Here is a 6,000-nt window from a genome sequence, read left to right on the forward strand (position 1 = left end):
CCTCACCTTCCATAGGACTTGGACATGGCAGTGCCACTCTCCCAGGCCACTGAGCTTATTTTCTGTGGGCTCCAAGGTCGCACGCCCATTCCCCTAACAACTCCTCTGGTTGGAAGCGTGTGGCTGACTCACAGCCTTCCCCCTCCTGGAATCCCATGAAGCATTACTCACTGAGGATTTGCAAATGTGCAAATGTGTGCAGACACCATGGAGAGCAGTGTGGAGGTTCCTTGGAAGAATAAAAATAGAGCAACCATATGGCCCAGCAAGCCCTCTTCTGTGTATATTCAAAAGAAATGAAATCAGCATGTGGAAGAGACGTCTGGACTCATGGGTTTTGCTGCAATACCCTTCACAACAGCCAAGGGACGGATGGAATCCTTTTTAATGTCCTGTGGATGGATGGATGGATGAATGGATGGATGCCTAAGCAAATTGGCAGGTGTACTGTGGAATATTTTTCAACCCTGAAAAGGAAGGAGATGCCGGCACTTGCATCAACTTGGATGAACCTAGAGGACGTTGTGCTGAATTCCATAAGCCAGGCACAGAAAAATCCGGCACGACCTCACTTACATGGGCAATCTAAAAGCATGAACTTACAGAGGCTGAGAATAAACAATGGTCACCAGGGGTGAGGGGCGAGGAATAGGTGTTGGTCAAAGCTACACGGGCACGTGTATGCCAGGTGAGTGAGACCTGGAGATCTGCACCCTAACTGCCTGTAGTGAGGAATGTGGTATTTTGCCCTTTAAATCATGTTAAGAGGACAGCATTCTCTGGTTAAGTATTTTTGTAAAACAAAGCAAAGCACACAGGGGAGCCCAAGGGACTGTCAGTAGGTGGTGAGGGGGGCCAGGGTGTTCCAGGTGTGTGCAGTGGCCAGCCCACTGAGCTGTGTCGTCAGATAAGAGCAATTATTTGCTTAAATTGTGCCTCGAAGCTAGGGGGAAAGGCTGTGTTCCAGAGACTACTGCACCTGGGAGGGAGTCCATCCATGAAGGCAGGGGTCATGAAGTGGCAGTGCAGGTGGCTTTTCCGGGGGCCAGGAGGCATGGCTTGGGCCTGAGCTCGTAAGTGGACTCAGCTGCTCAGGCCCTAGCCTTTCCATGGGCCTACATGGCCTGCAGCTGTGGGAGATGTGCTGTGCATATGCACAGAGACCTCTGGCCACATGGTGAGAGCTGGGAATGCGCCCCGCCCTGCCCCTCAGGCCCAATATAAGGTGCAAGGAGGGCTGGTGGCTCTCCTCTTTGCTCTGCTCAACTTGTTTTTATGGTAAGTAGATTAGTAACAAATCCCCTGGGTTTTTTTTTTTTGGGGGGGGCGCGGTACTGGGGATTGAGCCCTGGGGTGCTTAACCCCTGAGGCACATCCCTGGACCTTTTTACTTTTTTTTATTTTGAGACAGGGTCTTGCTAAGTTGTTTAGGTCTCCCTAAATTGCTGAGGCTCACTTTGAAATTGTGATCCTGCCTCAGCCTCCCGAGTCTCTGTGACTATAGCATGACTCTCTTTCTCATTAAGAGGGCTAGAAAGTTGATTGTGGTGGTTTCCTTTTCATTTGTATCTTCGCTATCGAGATCTCTCTTTTTACCACAAACTGTTTTCTCCAAGACACCCCCACTGGGCATAGGCATGGATCAGAGCCTTAGGTACTTTGGGGATGGTGGAGACAGCCCAGGGGGTGTTTCTGCAGAGCTGTGCTGTGAGCTCCATCCCCCTCCACACAAGGGGCAAGTGTAAGGAGGAGGATGTGACCTGCCAGGGCCACCAGCAGAGCTCCAGGTGAATCTGCCCATTAGGTGGGCATGGCCACAGGGCTGCTGGCCTGGATTCACCCTGCAGTCAGCGAGGCCTTGGTGGCCGCACAGTGGGCGGCTGCGCTGGAGGGGCAGTGGAATGAGGCATCCCACCACTGCACCCACAGGGGACGTGTTGGCCTAGATGGGGAGCTGACCTAGCAAGAAGACCTGAGTAGTGTGAGGTCCTGCTCTTCTGCAAGGACAGATGCCAAGGGAATTGGAGCAGGAAGCAGGAGAGGTGGCCTTCTCTGAGCAAGGCTGTGCTGTTTGGATGGTCACTGAAATGTCCACTAGAGAGCCACCTTCGCATACCCGTCAGGCCCTCCGAGAGAGAGCCATGAGCCATCGAGCATCAGTGGCGATCAGGTGAGACCCACTGCTTCCCTTACTGCCCTGGGGTCAGGACACTAGGGATGGGGGAAAACTGCTCAAGGTGGGGGACAGAGGATTTAGAGTCTGACCCCTTGCAGGGCCCATGAGGACGGCCAGCCCCACCAGGTCCTCAGCCGCACCAGGCGGACTGTGCGTCAAATCAATGTGAATATTTAGGATGTTGGCAGTTGTTTAAATTTATTTTTCTTTCTTTTTCTTTTTTTTATTGGTTGTTCACAACACTACAAAGCTCTTGACATATCATATTTCATACATTAGAATCAAGTGGGTTATGAACTCCCATTTTGACCCCAAATACAGATTGTAGAATCACATCGGTTACACATCCACATTTTTACATACTGCCATATTAGTGACTGTTGTATTCTGCTACCTTTCCTATCCTCTACTATCCCCCCTCCCCTCCCCTCCCATCTTCTCTCTCTACCCCATCTACTGTAATTCATTTCCCTCCATGTTTATTATCCCGTTCCCCTAAATTTATTTTTAAAAGCAGCTTTACTGAGGTAAAATTGATATACAAGGAGCTGCACATGTTGAATACACACAGTTTGGGGAGTTCGGGTGTGCCAAGCACCTGTTGACGCCATCCCCACCTCCAAGCAACAGACGCATCTCCAGCACCTGTGCAGGTGTGGGTGTTGAAGGGTACTCAACAGGAGAGGAACACTCCTGAAGGTTTCTAAGTGAATGATCCCCTCTTGTTAACTGCAGGCACGATCCTGTGGGGTGGATCTCTAGAACTTGGCCATCTAAGTTAGCTGAAACTTTGTACATTGGTAGGCTTTATTTTTACAGAAGTTTTGGATTTATGGGAAAAGGGAGCCGACTCCACCATTCTGATAGAGTCACTTCCCCTGCAGTTTCCCCCGTTATTAACATTTTGCTTGGCTGTGGTACATTTGATCCAAGTAATGGACCAATATTGACACTTTATTGTTAGCTAAAGTACATAATCTATTCAGGTTCCCTTAGGTTTTACCTAATGCCCTTTTTCTGTTCTGGGATCCCATCCGGGAGACTGCCTTACATTGATTTGTCATGTCTAGTCAATGTAATTTTGAATTCCAAATTGAGACTGATTATCTTGAAGATATCATAAGATTATACATTATCTCGCTGTTAAGGTAACGGTAGTTATTGTCATGAAGAAATCCCAGATCTCAAGAGTAGCACAAGGTAATTAGTGTCAGCAGACTTATTTCCTTGTGGTGCCAGGGTCTGGCTCTCTTTCCTGGTCCCTGGGAGCCCTTGGCATCCAGCCAAAAGAGCAGGAAGCACAGGAAGGCGCTTTGATCCCCAGTCACCCAGGCCAGGGCACGACAGCTGTCCACTCCTTCACTCACTTGCACGCATGAGAGAACCAGTGCATGGTGGAGCCTGGCAGTGGGGAGCCATGTACCCCAGAGTGGGGAATGGGCCCGTGGGAAGTCCTCTCTGACACATAGTGTGGGTTAAAAGTCCAAGGGGCTGGCTGAGCTTTTACTCAGAGGAGAGCACAGGGAAGGGGTTAGACAAATCTAGGCAGGCTCCTGGAAATCTTGAAAGGGGGAGAGCATGGTGCATTGTGAGCACAGTGAGTGGATGGGCCATGGGTTTGGGCAGGGTTGACATGGCGCCTGGTAGGACTGGAGAATTGGCCAGATTCCAAATCATGGTGTCTTGTTTCCATGGAGTTTCCAATTTAACCTCAGGGTGATAAAGTGACACTGGAGTGTTTTAACCTGTGAGTGATGTCATTAGCTTCATAATTAAGAAATATACTGACCAGGTATAAGATAAACACGTACTGGGGACCTCATGTCCAGCAATGTGGCTGTAGCATTGATATTGTCCCTGTTTGTCTGAAATAAACTGAATAGTTCCCAAGTACTCTCACCACCCCTCAGAAAAGAGGAAGTGATGGGTGTGCTAATTAGTTTGATCACAGAAATCATTCCACAGTGGAAACTTCTAGGATGTAATTTCTATTTGTCCTTCATACTCAATAAATATGGACAAACATGCAGAATATGAGGGTCACAGGGTGGAGAATAGACTGGGCAGAAAGGGCTGGACGAGCTCAGCCGGGCAGCGCAGGACATCTAGGAAGGAAGAGGTGGCAGAGAACAGATTAGACGCCATGGCTGTGGAGGGAAGGGGGGGAGGCGAATGTGCTCCTCTATCCCAGCACCAGGGAGGCACTGGCCCAAGTCCCACCCCTCAAGGAGCCTCTCCCTTTGTGCTCCCAGGGATTGGGATGGACTAATTCAGCCTTCCATCCCCCTCTCCATGGAAGCTAAAAGCCCCTCAATGAACAATGCACCACTGTTACCTTGCACCACTGAGAAAGAATGATGCCAATTGCAATTTTGAAACCCCATCAAATGCATGACACATCCCATTCTCAGTAACATTGGAAAGTGAAGGAATTCTCGCTAGGTAACTTACTAGAATGGAGAATGAAATTCCCTGGTCATTGTGTCGTTGGCTGTGTCTCTGTAGCTAGCCTGTGAGTTCTGCAAGGGCGCAGACCACGCCTTCATACTTCTGTAAACATCTCGGGCCAGCTTTAAACTGGGAGCATGATAGTTGTTGCATGAAGATAAACTGAGCTACAAGGAGACAGTGTGGTGGGGAGGAGCTACTGTTTCAGTGTTAGGAGGGCATTTTATATTTTGGAAATGAGGAATCTGTATATTGTGGAGAAAAAGTGGCAAAAATATCAGTACCAACTTGCGTTTAAAAATAAAATTGAGATGACTTTAGAATTCTGGAAGAGTTGCCATGTTCCCATACATCCCACACACAGCTTGCTATGTTAGCAGCTTATAAAACCAGAGAACAATAGTCAAAGAAATTCATCGAGGTGCTCTAATAGTGACTGAATGACAAGGTTTATTTGGAATTGCTTTTCCAATTGTGTGCCTTTACGTTCTAGTAGGAGCCGAGTCTCCTTAGGCTTCTGTGATATAATGTGCCATACTTCTGCTATTCTCATTCTGGGAGGGACTGAGTGCAGAGCTTTCCTGGGCCTTTGACAGTTCCTGATTTTGCAGCTGGGTGGCTGGTGGTCACCCCTCTTGGTCTACTGCAACTCTGCGTCCAGAAGTTCCTGTCCTCGGTGGGTCTCATGAGTGCTGGATGAATTTGTGCTTTGTTAGCTCTGTCTTAGGAAGGAGTCAAAATCCCTGCTTCTGAGCAACCTGTGAAATTAACAGATAAAGATTCACTGAATTTTCAAATGTTTCTTTGAAAACTTCCATTTTATATAGATAATATCAGAATCTTGGATGAAATCTAAACTTGGGCGCTAATGGATTAAATTTAGAGTTTTGCTTCACTCCTTCAATTATTCTCTGGCTTTTGATGCCTCTCATCACTTCAGGCAAAGAAATGTGAATTGTAAAGACAAACGTCCCCCTCCCCCCATGTTATTCTAGTTTGAGGGAAAGCTAAGTACCTTATGGAATCAGAAGGGTGGAGAAAGCAAGCAAGACAGCAAGGAACTGTCTGGTGCTTCTTCATTTGCTGCTTTTGGCCATTCAATATTTCAAATTAACAGAGCAAAACAAATAGAAGCTCAAGGCTGGTGCACACCCTGGTACCCTGGGGAGCAGGCAAAGGTGCCAACATATTTGTAAGTTTGTTTCCTTTTTAAAGCGACATGTATTGAACCAGTGGATTTCTGAGCCACAAATATTGATGACCATTCCAGGTTTTAGATTCAGGACACCATAGTTAATGACCCCAATGATCAATAGGCATTACTTGCATTTTTATTTTCCTATAAAGTCAACCCAGGAGGGAAATAATAGAAGAAG

This window comes from Spermophilus citellus, assembly GCF_964194105.1.
Source record: "Spermophilus citellus genome assembly, chromosome: 3".
Lineage (NCBI taxonomy): Eukaryota > Metazoa > Chordata > Mammalia > Rodentia > Sciuridae > Spermophilus > Spermophilus citellus.